General features: G+C 38.5%; 1 protein-coding gene across 5 annotated transcripts in view; it reads right to left on the bottom strand.

The window, feature by feature from the left end:
• syt1 (synaptotagmin 1) overlaps positions 1-15712 on the bottom strand; it is a 151499-nt gene that overhangs the window by 81339 nt on the left and 54448 nt on the right. For 2 of the 5 annotated variants that reach the window (XM_005799962.2, XM_005799964.2), the window contains exon 3: positions 1388-1465. The exons of 1 other annotated variant lie outside the window; for it this stretch is intronic. The gene's annotated coding sequence lies outside the window, so the exon portion shown is untranslated. 2 more of the 5 variants (XM_014469107.2, XM_023349869.1) reach the window with 2 other exon arrangements.

The raw sequence follows: 15712 nt of genomic DNA, 5'->3' as shown, positions 1-15712 counted from the left end.
ATGTCCTGAACTGATCTGGAGGTCCACACATAGGTCTGCTCAGCAAAAAAGGCAGCATCTCTGCATCTCATTGCTTGCTGCTGCTTACCTTTAAACTTCTCATGAGAAAATATGTGATTTGTAAAAGATGCCATCCTTTATTTAGTGTCTAAACACCCACTGTTGCTCTGCAAGGTTAGGTGAAGGTCAGCATGTTGCTGCACGCTGCTGTAGTACAGTGTATCATTCAAACAGCTGTTCAATAAAAACACTCTGTTCTTTAACTATTAATGCTGCTGGATACACACCGCACAGACTAAGGAGACATGGAGATATTCTAATGTGTGCAACTGTAGTTAAAGATGAAAGGAAAAAGAAAGAATGATCGTACCGACTTCAGTTTCACAATGAATGCTGAAAACGCAATCAGGTATTTCTAAGGACCTGCAAAGCACAGAAGTAAGGATTTAGACGATGTAAGAAAAGTGGACTTGACACCAAACTAGTTTGAAGTCTGAAAACTTCACAGTGGATTTTACCTCACTTGTGTTTCTAAGTGAGCGAAAGTGCAAACAATAACAGAGGCTGGGAAGCTTTGTTCAGCTCCAGACACTTTGATAAAACATCTATGGCACCTCAGCATGCATGGATGGAGGAAGGCAGAGAGACTGACTCGTTCATTTCAGGCGAATCAGGGATAATGAGGCCAAAGAGAGAGGGGGAAGCGATAAGGGATGACAGAGGGGGGAAATGACAAACAGCGGGGAAGTCAGTGCAGTGATTCGATTACACTGTTAACTTCTCATTACATGACAAAGAAAGCAAACACAGGCAAACGGGAAGCAGCAACACCAGATCCAAACTGGATACAAGTGGTAAATATGTCACATCTGTTGGCTTCTCTAGAGCTCAGTTATTGTCTCCGCTGAGGAGCTGAGCCCAACCCTCATCCTAACCACCATGTAGAGCCAAATTCAGCCAGGTCCCACTCAGAATGGAAACCAAAAACTAATTATTAATGAAGTAACTACAAAATAAAAAACGTGTGCAGAAATGTGGACATGTAAAGGGGAGAGACAAGAAAAAACCTTCAATGTTTTTCCTAAGTTAACCTTGTCTTAGGAAATTTTTTAAGCACTTTTCAGGAATAAATGGGAAACCCTTTGACATCCGTCACCTATGATCAGAGCCTCCTTTTTCCTACAAAATCCAACCTGACTTCTCTAGACACAGTTACAATACAGTGTCCAGTGAGCCATGTTTAAGGACGCGCTCACACATATGAGAAAAAAAATCTCCATTTCAAGCAGCCAGCCATGGCATGCATTCATTTCAAAGCAGCAACACAAACAAAAGCTCTGCCTTCATGTAAATGTTTGCCTGAATGATTTTTGGTTTGATCTCCTACCTGGCAGCTCGCTGTGTTTCTTTGGGTTCTCTTCAAAATACCAGGAAGGGCTTCAGACAAGTTCTGCTTGATGTTGCACTTTGAGAAGAAGGAAAAAGGGGAAAAACAAACATCAGTGGCTTGAAAAGAAACGTCCTTTTATTCACACGACGGCTCAGGAAGCACTCACGATCACACACTTGAACACCCAGTCAGCAGCTCCAGCAAGCGAGCGAGCGGCTCGCTGTTCCTTCCCTCTCTTACTGTCCGTGACACTTGCCTCCTCTCTTCCCGCCCACCTACTCCAGCCCCCTCCCCCTTCTGACGCTCCGACTCCTTTCTCTTCCCTACCGCTCCCTCTCTTGCTCCTCTGCTGTCAGACAAAATGCACATAGCCCCTCGATCTCTCAGCTCACTATTTTCTGACATTTTTCCCCCACCCACTCACAACTTCTGCTCTATGAAAACAAATATCAGTCGGTGGTACTATTAGATGTGCATTTCCACACATCATTTACAAACTTGTTCTTGGTTTATGGACCATTTCTGTGGATATTATGTGAAACAAAGCCCTTGTGTAAGCTCAATAACACTAGATGGTGGGATTAATGAATACTCTTAATGAGGCATTCACAGTGTATATGATTACTGTTTGAGGTTGCTCGCTCCCGCTTATTCTTCTTGATTTCTCCCCCCTCCGTACCTCATTCTATTTATTTCTGTCTCTCCTAGGAAGTCGCTGGTGTATCTGATGCTGCTCACGTCCCATTCTACAGACAGCTAGTCAAGGGCATTCCCAGAGTAAGTGTATGCTAATGGTCTGCCTCGAGGAGCTGCCTAGCATCCTCCAGACACTCAGCCTGACCGGATGTGGCACTCGGATCTCCCAAAGAGGGGACGGCAATGACGAAGGAGGTCCAGCAGTGAAAACCTGACAAACCGTCGTTCTTTCACTTCATCTGACAAAGCTAGGCCAACGATACCAGCAGTGTTTTCAAGCATAATTCTTACACGATTTTCTGAACTAGACAGGTAAATATGATCAAAATAAAAACAGTAAACTTAGGGATGACATAAAAAATTACTTCAAATACAAAAACCTCATATTTGATATTCATGCACAAACTGAAGTAGCTATTTCTTTCAGTCTTGCTGAAAAGGAACCACGTTTTTCTGCACATCTCAGACTTTCAGAAAGTTTGTGAGAGTTTGTTTCAGAGCAGAGGAGCATAAAAAAATAAATGCTGGTTCACCTTTTTCAGTTCAGGTCCTGGAAACACTGACTGAGTGGCTGAGTGGCCCTCTGATGACCTAAGAGGTCAAGATGGAAACCTAATGAAAAACTCTAAAAAGTATTTGAGCCCAGATCTATAACATGGATATAGAATTGGTCATTTTACAAACTGGGAGCCAGTTTAGTGACTTTAGCACCAGTGTAATATGGTTCATCTTCTTTAGGTTTAGCAACAGCATTTCGGATGAGCTGCAGCCGACTAATTTGAAAACGATACCCATCAGTAATAAAAGCACACTAGGTACATTTTAAAGAAAATAATAAGTTAATGTGGTAGTATGGATTATGTTGGTGATAAAATGTATATTGTTAGGTATTTGCACTCTGTGATCTTTGACCTCATCTGGTGTTTTGTTGCATTTATCAATCCAAAAATTATGACTTATATCTTCTCCAAATTAATCTGGAGAAAATTCATACTGTCTTATTGTTTTGTGTACAACTCTTTGACTGAACTGGACTGTGGTCAAGTGTTAAAGCAATGCCAAGTACTGGGAGTGATAGATATCCATAATGGAGTGTTGAGTGTGCTTCATGTGTAAATTTTGCCTGCTCAGAATTTTTACTGTTAATTGATAAATTATCAATGTTGATCAAGAAATATCTAAACCAGCACTGTACCAGACGATCCTATTATCAATCATTGCTAATTTTAGATGCATTAATGCTGATATGATATGATATAAGAATATAAATAAAGTGTCCAGGTTGTTATTGCATACTGAGCCACAGGGTCATTTTGACTACGGAAACACACACACAGAGACAAACACTAACAGACACACAGAGAGTCAGAACAGAGGCAAAACAAACAGCGAGTCTCTGTTAATGATTGCCAACCAGCACTTTGCCTGGACTCCACACAGCTTGCTCTTCTTTAAATAAGCCTTGCCTCCCTGCTGCTGTGTGTGGTATAGGTGCTGTGCTCTGTAGATGTTTGGGATAGCTCCATTACTCAGTCAAGTGATGCGCCCACTGCAAATTTGTGGCTCTGTAGTCTTATAGCTAGACCCTAAGGAGAGCAGGAAGGAGTGCAACCATGTAAAGAAAATATCTGAGTCAGTTCAACACATATCCCAGCGCTTTACTGCTGTAACTAGGGCTCAATATAGTGAGTCGTATATTTGGTCCTCCTGACTAAGAGTAACTTTTGGTATGGGAATCTGAGCAAGTGTGATGCTTTAGCAATTCAGTAACACAGAATTGAGCTTTAAAATTAATGTAAGAGGAATTTTAATAGTCAGTGCTATGATGGTAACATAGGAGTGATGCAAGCTCCTTTAATAAGGTTCAATCAAAAACTATCAACAAAATAAGCAACATTTTCGGTTTTGCTGCTAAATAAAGGAATAAATAGACAGAACCTTGTCTACCACTGGTCATTTTTTACAACCTTCTTGAAGCATTATTACGCACAATATTCAAAAGTAGAGGAGGCTTCTAAAATAAGACCATGTCATTTTAGTCAACAAATGCTAACAGCAACTGGCCAGTGCTTCTCAGGAACAGGAAATGTTTTCAATGCTGAATTTATTTTAATCCCTTCAAGTATGGCTTTATGTTTCATAGTTTTATGGTTCCATAAATATGCAGAACTTATTATTGTACAAGTAACTAAACCAGTGCAATGTGGCCTTTGTGAAAATATTTTCTACCCCTCAAAAGTACTGCATCAGGGGCCACATTTCTTTATGTTATGAAAACTGAAAACTTTCTAAGAGTGTTTTTGCCATGTGATGGGAGACACACTTAGTTTCGAAAGAAATGGACAGGAAATGTGAACCCAACAAAGGTTGGAAACCTGTCAATGGTCGACTTCCATTGAAGAAGAAAGGAAGATGAAAATGGATAGATTAACAGAGTAGAACGGGACTGAACAGGTTGAAATGGCATTTAGAAGGAAAAAAACACCAGCAGAATAAAAGGAGAAAGGTGAACAAAAGGACAATTTTCCAAATGTCAGGAGCATTGCAGAGGTCACCTTTGGACACAGCAAATTACTGGTCTTATTCAACCTATAATAGAAAACATTCAACAGTCAGCAGTAATCTTTTCAAGCAGTTTCACAGAATAAGTTAACTGATTACTAATTTTTTAAAACTGTACATGCTAAATGGCTGAAAAATGAAATATGATGCATTATATATCAAATTTGTCTTAATATTTTAAAAGAGCACAAGTACAGTTTAATGTGCATGATTATGTGTACAATGAATAAGATTTCTTGCTATATTATTTTTGTGGAAGGAACATCTTCTCACACTGGTAAACTTCTCACATGTCCATTTCAAGACTTGATTAATAGCAAGTTAAATTGTGTACAGAAAAGTCTCCTTAGTTAGAAAGAAGTTGCAATTATTTGTAAGTCTGCTTCTCCACTTTTCTATTCTGGCTCGATTAGTTAAGGTGACAAAATCCACCTTAAATCACATGGCGTACCTATTCATAAGAGGAAGCCAAAAAGAACAGCCAAATCAGTGATCAGCATGTCTTGACAAGATGACCTGTGATGCATTAAATGAGAGACTGGTCTAATGATACAAAATGAAGGGTTGGTGCAATCTGCTCAATTGCCAAGACAGACTCTTTAAAACAGATATTGTAGATGTGATTGTGGCACCTTTAGTCATAAATAATATATAAATGTTGTACTTCTTTAGAAGCAACACTGTTCTTGATTCATGGCACAATAACGCTGCTTTGACCCACCCAGAGTATCCAGAACTAATTCTCTTGGAAACAGAGAAATGCACTTTCAAATGGAAAAAAGAAGCAGTAATTACAGCTAATGCTCTCATTTCATCTCTTTTTTCTCAGTCTTTTTCTGATTCCCTCCTTCACATGGCCCCCGCACCCCCAACCGCAGGCAGGAAGCTGTCACGAATCACTTACAGCTTTATCTGTAGACAAGTGGCTGTTCAAATATGGAGCTATTCAGAGAACTCTTCTCAATCCATGCAGGTGCAGCTTTTCACCACCAGCCGGCTTCTCTCACTCGCATGCATGTGGTTTAAACTGCACACAAAGTCCCCACCCCCACACACACAAACAAACAGGCTGCAACGATGCACGCAGAACACCTGCTGGGGTCAGTGATACTTTCCAATGACACGGACGTCTCACAGATGTTTGGGTAAAATCCAAAATTCATTCTGAAGTGGCAAATAGGAAGCCCAGGGGAGGGTTGTTTTCCACCCATTTTTATCTTTTTTAGCAGCTGACTTTTTAGAGACTCAATGCTTATTATATTAACCTTTGTCAGAAGATTTCACCTGCAAACACTGTAAATGCTACCATTTGTCTTTCTAAGAACCTCCAGCAACCATTGTTCTTCATATATTGGAAGATTTTTCTTTGGTTTAATGACATTCAAAGGATATTACAAACCTTTACACATTTCTGAATATTTTCTAGGTGAAATGAGCAACTAAATAATCTAAATGATCTTTTATGGTACCAAGAGGAGTACATACACTCACAGTACACCCTTCTTGAGCTGCTTGGACACCCTTTTGTTTTCAATCCTACCTTAAGTTGTAATAGATTCAACAAGATGTCCAAAACAATTCTCAGAATTTGGTTCATATTGACATACCAGCATCATACAGTTGCATTAGATTTCTCCACTCCACATCCATTAAGCAAATCTTCCACTTAATATCTCAAATTAACTGTTTTTGATTTAGCAATGATGACTGGAAAGTCGATTGGAGTGCAGCAAGTGAACTTATTTTCATGTTTGAGATTATGTCAGAGGATAGGTGCACCTTTCTACTCACAAAGACTTCTTGGCTAAAGAAAATTAAAAAAACACGACTGATACAAAAAGTTCCAAAGTGTGCCAAGAAATAAATTCAGCAGAGGAGAGGGATCAAACTAACTGCAAAATGTTGTCTACTATTTGATGTTTTTTCATCGCTTAGAACAGGGATGTCAAACTCATTTTCATTTTGGGCCAAATCAAGATCATGAATGCTATTAAAGGGCCGGTTGTGCCAGAATGTATTGATAAACTTTTAAAGTATCAATCAATTCTTAAAATTAAATAATATTGTTGAACATCTTTTCAGTCCCTCCAGGATTTTGTGATTGTTTTTGTGATTTTTTTGCACTAAAAATCAAAGATTTTACAAAGTAGCGTGGGAACTTTGTGACGGAGGAGCCGTCACGAGCTGGGACTTAGAGTCCGTGTCAGCATGCCCGCACAACCGTGCACACACGCCGACAAACACATACATAATCACTAACTTACTTTTGTTGCAGCTTGGACTGGGGCGGTTCATCGTGGGTGCACACGCGGTGTTCCTGCTTCAGTTAAACATTCATTCTAACCTATTTTTAGCTGTAATACGTTTTCCCGGTTCTTCTTTTCAAGTAGGGTGTTTCCGGATTGTGGCGTGCCGGGAGGGAGTCACATGAGGAGGTGATGTCATCAGAGCACACTGGGTGTTGTCTATTAAATTGAGTATTGTATTTTGTTTACAAGTTTATTTTATTTATTTATTTTTTCTATTATTATTATTTTGTATACTTTACAAACTTCAAACTGATTTGAAGTTTGATTCAAATCAGAATCAAGCTTCTGATTTGAGTTAGAAGTAATTAGTATTTTTGCTAGTTTGGATTGTCTGTGGGCGGAGCCTGTGGCTTTAAAAGCAGGGCTCTGCTCCACAGGAGGCAGTCTGTGGTTAGACTCCTGAAGAAGTGATGGACTATTGCAAGTGAAGGTACTAATGATTATTTAACCTGCTCTGGATGTCCTTTTTGTGTGATCTGCACCTGCCATCTTTGTGAGAGCTGAATAAATCCTCTTAAACGATCTCCGACTTGGAACAGTCATTTTTTTTTGACTAAATCATAATAGAACCCCGTCACAAACTTCAAAAACAAAATTTAATTGAATGAGGTAGCTTCAGTACTTTCAGACATACTTTAATAAATCCAGGTGTTTTTGGTGGAAGGTCCAATTAACGTAATCTTCTCTCTTCTTATCCTCCTCCTCATTTTCTAACTTCAGTCACTCACAGGTCACATCCGAGTCATGTCTGCAGGGATAATTATGACCTCCTTATGGAGAGAAGAGAAGCACCTTTGACCTTAGATCCCCATTGATTCACACACATAAGAGTGAGGGGAAATTACCAGAACTGATGACTGTTGAGATTTGGACAACAAATATATGAGGCAGGGTGGAAACAAAAGCACATACACACCTGATGGATTTGGAGATTTGTGTGCAGATAGAAACTGCGTGTCTTCTGGATGGCTCCTGTTTGGGACAGAGTTGAGGAGTCAGCGTTGCATGTTAGAGTGCCTTGGGTTGAGTGTTTGAAAGGAGCTTCAGAGGGGAGATTAGTGTGGATTTAGTGAGTAGTAATTACCATTGCCCATTGAGGGTTTGTTAATTGAATTACCTTAGCAACCCTGTTACTGTCCAGCCATAAAGAACATCCAAGGTCAGATAGATGGAAATGCCAGATTATGCAAAATTTGTTTTGCACCATCATCACAAAACAAGAAAGAAGTTCTGCTTCACTCTTGACTGACCCCAACACTTTTTATAACTCTGCAAACCACATTCATCATACTATCTGTTTGGTGGGGTATCATTTTATGTGTTGTATTATAGTTTAAACATTCTGAGTAAACTTTAAGTATGCGACTTTGAAACAAACTTTTGTTTCTGCATATGGAAAAGAGTCACAATATTTCCTCTTAAAGATGGACTGTAGTATGTAGACTGTATGGTCATGATTTTTGTGACACACTACTATCCCTTGCAGCAAACCTAATAATAAAAACTAATGTCTGATCCCTCAGCTAAGGCTGTTTTCACACCTGATAGTGTGGTAGACTCAGTTGGATTGGGGACCAAAATTGCAACATCTGTTATATTTTCAGCTGGTGTGGTTCATATTCACACTGCACTGTCAGTGGTTCTCAAACTTTCTAGTTTCTGATTTAAAAAAAATAAAAATATGAGAGAGCCATGACTAACTCTTGGTTGAGGACACAAGAATTGTCACTGAGAAACATAAAAGGTGATACAATGGCAACAAAATCAGAATCAATGTTGCTTTTATTTTTATCTGGTCTAGTCCTACTTTGTTTTTTTTCCACTTTTACTTTATTTTTTAAAAACATACATGCTTCTATTTCACTTTTTTTCTTATTTAAGATGTTTTTACTTTATCAAAAAGATCTTGAGAACCCACTCTTACATGTCGGGTCCTCACCCCAACTTCAGAAGGTGGACCATCTCACTCATTAACCTACTTTTTTATCAAACAATTGCTGATGAAGTATCACACAGTTTTTCTTAAAAAAAAAACAAAACAAACTCTAATGGCCTTCTGCTAAGCTGTTATTCAAGCAAAGCTCTTCAAGAGGGACATTCAGGATTGTGTCATTCTTTGACAATCTCATACAGAATTAGGCATTGGCCTCGACGAGACTCAATGAGCCAGTCATAGCATAACTCTATCACAGTAATTACAAAAAATTACATAAAGCTTTTTTTTTTAACTAAAACAGTAAAGAGACTGATAGCCAGCCTCAAGTTATGGCATTTTAGTTTCTAACTAACAGCGATTAAATGTAACATATTTATTCTAGTTTTGGTATGTTATGCAAGTGAAATTATTCCTGTCAACTTTGATTTCCTTGGAAGCGATGGAAAGTGTAGCAGACTTCTTTCAGCCAGCTGACCAGCAGTAAATAAAACATTTTATACCTTAGTAAAATTGATATCAATAACTGATGCAAGTCTATTAATCACTGCACTATATCCACTGAATAAAGTCGTATGCATTCACACAAGCATGACAGAGAAAAGCTGAAAGAGGAAACACGTTGATATAATGCTTGATTACTATGATCTTATAACCCAATGATCTCCATCTCATTCAGCATCCACTCAAACAATAAGACTGTTTAATGCTCAACCAAGTGTTCAACCAAAGATCTTTAATTTACATGTTATAGTTGAGACAGCAGGTTAAGAGAGAAATGAGGTGAAGTTAAAGAGAATTTGGAGTGAGATAAAAGAGCGACAGGAAGGGAGGAGGTTGAGTGGGAGTAGCAGCATCTCCCACACAGGATTGAAAGTCACGATCCACCGCTGAGCTGCTCTCATGTTTCTGCCTAAACTGACATATAGCCAATAACAAATCCCATGCAAAAATGCAATCATGTGCTCACTAAACACAATATGAACTCTGTAACCACTATTTTAACACACAATTTATTTCTTTACGGCTTTGGTAGATCCATAAGCTGCAGCAGGAAGATAAAATCCCAAACCCACTATCCTGTATAAGCTGCACAAGCATGTGTGCATCACCCTGACATTTCAATGTTGCCTCAAACATGTGGAAACAACATGTAGACACTAAGCAAAATCAAAACATGCAAAACAAGACGTTGACTCCCCAAAGAAAATAGCATAATGTCTGAAAAGTAATAATCTGCTTTTCCCAAACACACTAGAAGATTTCTATTTTTATCAGACTCTTTCACACAATGTCACAGTTTGCTGCTTGAACCTTTATGATAAATTTCTGCTTGTTCTTATCAAAACACCTGCCATTGTTTTAGTAAACCTTATGAGAGTTGACCATAACCAATTATCCAGTCACCCTGCCAAGAAAAGCCACTAAATCAAAGTGAATGAATTTATTCGCTCGGGGAAAAGCTTCTGGTGAAAACAAAGTATAATCCCTCTGTGGATCACGACTGTGCAGATGCAATTCTGTTTTTGTTGCAGCAAATTACATTATAATACTAAGATTTTTTTTTTTTTAAATACCATACCTGCCTCGGTTTCAGTTACAGTGAAAGAGTGATTTGATTATGAAACAGTGTGAATAGGAGGCACCAGATTTGATTTATGAAACTAATCATAATTTCATCTGAGATAAATACAAATTCATGAAGTTTGTGGTTCCTAGACCAGAAATAAGGTTGCCTGTCCACTGGTACAAGAGATTATATGCTATATTCCACTTCTATCTCCAGTTTCTGCTGCCAATTCAAACAAAATTTCCCCTGACACTCTGCAGGTTATTATAATATTCAAAAAAAGTGGCTAAAGAATTGAAATGCAGACAGTTGTGCATTTTTTTAATGTGTCCATTGTAAGCATAGGTTTTTGTGCATAACTGCAATATCAGATTAAGACAATCATTTGTGATAGTTTTTGTCTTGAATAGATCAAAAATGATTGATATCAACAAACAGACGAGACTTTTGAAAACGTTTTCCTTTGCGCTGCCCGAAAAGTTTTGTTATTAATTTGATTAATTACTGGAAGAAATATTGAATCACACTGTGAGTGCATATGTCATTTAAACTACTGAATATTACAGCTTATTGATGCATAGAAAACACGTCTTGCCGTGTAATGTTACATTTTAAGCTATGGAGTTCTCCAAGGCTCACTGTTTAGGTCCCACACTTTGTGACACCAAGCCCTACATCTTTATGTTTAGTGATGACCCAACACCAGTTCTTTGTTTTTCAAATTGAATTTTAGATATTAAGTAATGGATGGAAAAGAGTATTTCTTATTTTAATTCTTAGAAAACACTAATTTAGGTTACTGGCAGTTAAAGAACAGGTAATGAACACTTCAGTAATAGATGAAACCCATATTTCTAAAACAAATACTTTAAGTCAAGAAAGTGTACAGGGTTTAAATGTTAGCAAATCCATCCTTTATATGTAAAAAATCTATAAAAAAATTTATCAGTATAATATTCATTAAAGTTCATTAACCTAACACGGATGATTAGATGTGAATACATGATTTGGTCAATTACCTTGAATACATTACTGATTGCAGTCTGAAATACTAAAAATGCCATTTTAGGCTGAAACCAGGTTATACCTTCCAGGCTTTACTGACAGCCCCTCGAGTAGAGCATGTTTGTGTGCTAATGGACACAGTCTGCTTATTTCCACACTTTGCTATGCGGTACATAACAATTGCTCATTAAGCAGAATTGACTGTCTGTCAAGCACCTGTGTTTGGGGAGGCTGACAGCCATATGTTTCTTGGGACTGCAAAGGTTCAATGATGCCCTTATTGTACAGCTGGAGCTGTAAAAATCCCCAATACCCAAGGGGATTACTTTTGTTTTTCTTTTGCTCAGTTTTGATTTTCTTTTTTTTCCCTTCACTCCCAGGGGAGGGGCTGGGGCAAAGGAAAAAGTGAAGGCGCTGGCAGTTTTCCAGGAACTAGTCGATCATCGAGCACATATCACATAACCGTGCCTTTCACTGCTGCCCACTAAAACATGCAAAGGACATGAACAGCTGGTGGCAGAAACCCTCCGCCGCACCTGATCGTGTGATACCATCATGTTGGCAGAATTAGGCTGCTTCACAAAGCAATAATTACAACAAGAGATCCTAATCTTAGCTACGTGAATGAAAGTGAAAGAAAAGTGAGAGGGGAAATCTCTCTGTGAGGAAAATTTCCCAGCTGTGTGATGTCCCAGCTATTCAAGGAAAGCACATCCCCCACAGGTAACCTTGATGATGCCCTTGGCGACTATAACTGTTCTGCCTGCATGTGTCAGTCTGAAAGGTTGTTATTAAGATAGCAAAACATGTCAGATAGGGATTTTATAATTGCAAATTGCCACCCAACAACAACTGAATCACATATAATTAAAATAACAAATGGTTTTGACATAGATGACATGAATTAATGGAGCTCAACGCTGCACACCTACACAACAAGCCCAGAGGCAGTGTACGTTACGGAATAGCAGCACTAACTTCATCTCCCCTAATAGACACAGGTGAGCTGCATTGTTCTTAGCCAAGGCAATTGGAGCCCTGCTCAGAAGTGTAGAGACGGAAATGGAAATCCACTCCCCTCAATCCATCTGAGCTGCACACTTCCACGTTTTCCTCCCTTTTGCCCATCTTTTGTATCTCCGTGGACGGCACTCTGCCACTTTGGATATGTCACGGGCAATAAGGATGAAAAATTGGACTGCTCTCTGGCTCACGCAGTCAGTGTGCCGGCCTCAGCCTACACCTTCACATGCCTGGAGGAGGCCAACCTCCACACTGCACAAAACAAAATGGGATTTAACAAGGCCAGAATCACTCACAATACCCCAGTAAATAGGCACTGAACCCTTCCTGAACCAGAACTGGTGGCTGAATACAGATTTGACTACAGGAGGGTGGAGTCAATGGATTTACTTTAAAAGCACAATGTGTCAAGCTGAGGTTGGCGTACATAATGATATATTAATGTAGGAGTGTGTTAAAATCTTTACATACAAATTTTGTATAAAACAAGATAAATTACAAGGCAACAATGTGTATTTTACAGATCTAAGGATATTCTTCAGAGCAGTACACATAAGTCTTCACTCATTTGCTTTACATTCTCTCCAATGGTGGTATAATTTTAAATCAACCTAGTAGAGCTACTAGATCTATCCAACAGCAGGAATGGGCATTTATCATAAAAAATGCATTAGATTTACCATACTAAAACTTCTTAAAATCTTAATGATGTACATGTAGGAACAGACTTTCAAGCAAATAGTTCATATAATCTTCCTCTTTAGGTAGAATGGTTCATACAATCACAGGCAGATCTATTCTGCAGTAAAAGATGATCCCATTCCCCTTAGAGAAAATGCGGATCAGTTTTCCAGGCACATATTGTATGAATAAACAATCTATCTATAGATCTGCATACATTTTCCAGACACTGCGTCTAAAAATTGTGTTTCTATAAGTTCAAGCAGAGGAGCACCTTCAAAAGTCAAAGCAGAATTTCACATTTCCATTTGTATATTTGTGTTCGAAATGTTTTTGTTTGAGTTTTGTGACTGTTCTTTTCAAACAATATTTTACATCTTAATTTGGCAAGCAACAAATATTTCTGTTTAACTAGGCTTTTCTAAACAGGTTTCTATTTACTACTAACATTTAAAATTACAAATGAGATTTTAAGACAGATTATTTACCTTGCAAAATATAGTGCTTTAACAAACAGCAGTTATCTTCAAGTCTTTAAAAGAAAACAAAATATCTCTTATACTTTTCTTCACCATCTCAGCACCAGAACAAAGCATTAAAAAGACCTAAACGACTACATATTAACTATTGTCGAGATACTGTCATTGTACATCAAAAGGAGGAAGAAATGCTAATAGGTAATCTCCTTTTTATTATCAGCTCTAGTGCAGCTTTGCTTCCCAGCAAACTGAGGCAATTTTTTTGTGTCAGTGGCAGGTATTCGTTGTACGTAGGGTTCGTTCAGGCTGCTAAATCTGCACAGACTTTCACAGCCTTTGCAGCTGTCCTCACTTGTAAATCACATCTCGAGTTTGCAGCCTGTGGTGACAGCAAGTGCCATCACAATCATGTGCACAAATGAACGATGCATCATCGTTTGAAAATGCACTGCGAAATATGAATGTTTAAACAAATAACATGATCAGAACTCAATGTGCAAGTCATCGTGATATTAGCCGCTTGAAGACGAGCATTTGCCTTTGTGGGTCTTGGCAGCCATCTGCGCAAGTTCCTTTGTGAAGCTTCAAAGAACTAGGCACTGGTTTCCTGCTGTGTTTTCACATTTTCTCCTCCAATACTTCTGCTCATCAGCTTTCACCGCAAAATACTGTGATTCATAGTAACTATTTTCCTTCATTCCTCTCTTTTTGTGTGGAGATTTTTCTCTTTCTCTTTGTCCAACAATCATTTTCCATGCGGCTGTCTGCATAGATAGTTTCCATCTTCATCATTCACACTTAAAGTGGAGATTTGTGGAGACATTTACAACCCAGGAAGCATCTTTCATTTTACGCAAAAATAAATCTAGTCCGAAGCCCAACATAAAAACAGTTCACATGAAGAAAGTCTGTCTATATCACCAGGAACACTTCTCTTTACCCCTTGATAAACATACAGGGAAACAATCATGATGCTCAACAAATTATGCAGGCGCTTATTTAGGAACCAGACGACAAGGCAAGGACACAATCTTTTGATCTGAGAATCAGTCAAGAGGAGGACGGAGACACACAACAGGAGATATTACCACAGTAATCTATAGTGAGAGGCAGAGGAAGAGAGCGAATTGACCTTGAAGAGTTTAACCTGCCAATCAAGAAAAGAGTGGTTTCTCTTGTTTTTGAAAGGAGATGAGGCTAAAAGCAGAGCCAAAGATATGGCAGCCGGAAGCAGATGCTCCAATGATGAAGTCCCACAAAAGCATGCACACATGTACCTCCTTTCATATGCAACCTGGATGACACTGCGTTTTTTACGTACACGCTATGTTGCCAGGAATTTTCAATTAGCTATTGAATTTCCACCGTTACAGATTGGTTCAAAAAACCAAGCAGGTTTCTCTCTGGAGTTCGGGTAGGATGTCATCTGTACAATAAGTCCAGTCTTGAAACATCTCTGCTATAAAATAGTCCACAACTGTTGGTGGTATTATGACAAAATGGAAATGACAGCAAATCAGCCACACATGAGGCACATATGTGGCTGATTTGCTGTCATTTCCATTTTGTCATACATACAGGTACATGTGTACCTATATGTGTACCTATATGACCTGAGCGAGGTCAGTGGATGCTATGGAGAATAAGTGCACAGAATTCACCGGCTGGACTTTAGAGAAGTGCAGATGAATCATGACTGTTTCCGATAATCCAGTGTCTGGGTTTGACTGACACCAAGGGGATGCAACTTGTGCATAAGGTTATATGTTAGACAAGTTGAAGCCTTGATATCTAACTTAGTGATACGGAGGGAGAATGACAAAACTAGAGGAACATCAATAAGGTAGGTGTTCAAAAACGTTTTAAGCCATGTCCCTCTTTAGGTGAGTTTCTTGTTTTTCTTTTTTCTGTTTTCATGAAAACAATTTTTTTTTATTTTGTCCTATCAAAAATAAATAAAATAGGATGTGGAGCTTCATAAAAACCATTAAACTATTTCTTTGTTTTGTTAAAAATGTGAACTATGTCTTTTGTCTCGTTTTTTATCTTCATATTTTTATAAAG

This window comes from Xiphophorus maculatus, chromosome 17 (genome assembly GCF_002775205.1).
Source record: "Xiphophorus maculatus strain JP 163 A chromosome 17, X_maculatus-5.0-male, whole genome shotgun sequence".
Taxonomy (NCBI): Eukaryota; Metazoa; Chordata; class Actinopteri; order Cyprinodontiformes; family Poeciliidae; genus Xiphophorus; species Xiphophorus maculatus.
The sequence above is the reverse complement of the archived record's forward strand: the minus strand, read 5'-3'. Positions and strand labels throughout refer to the sequence as shown.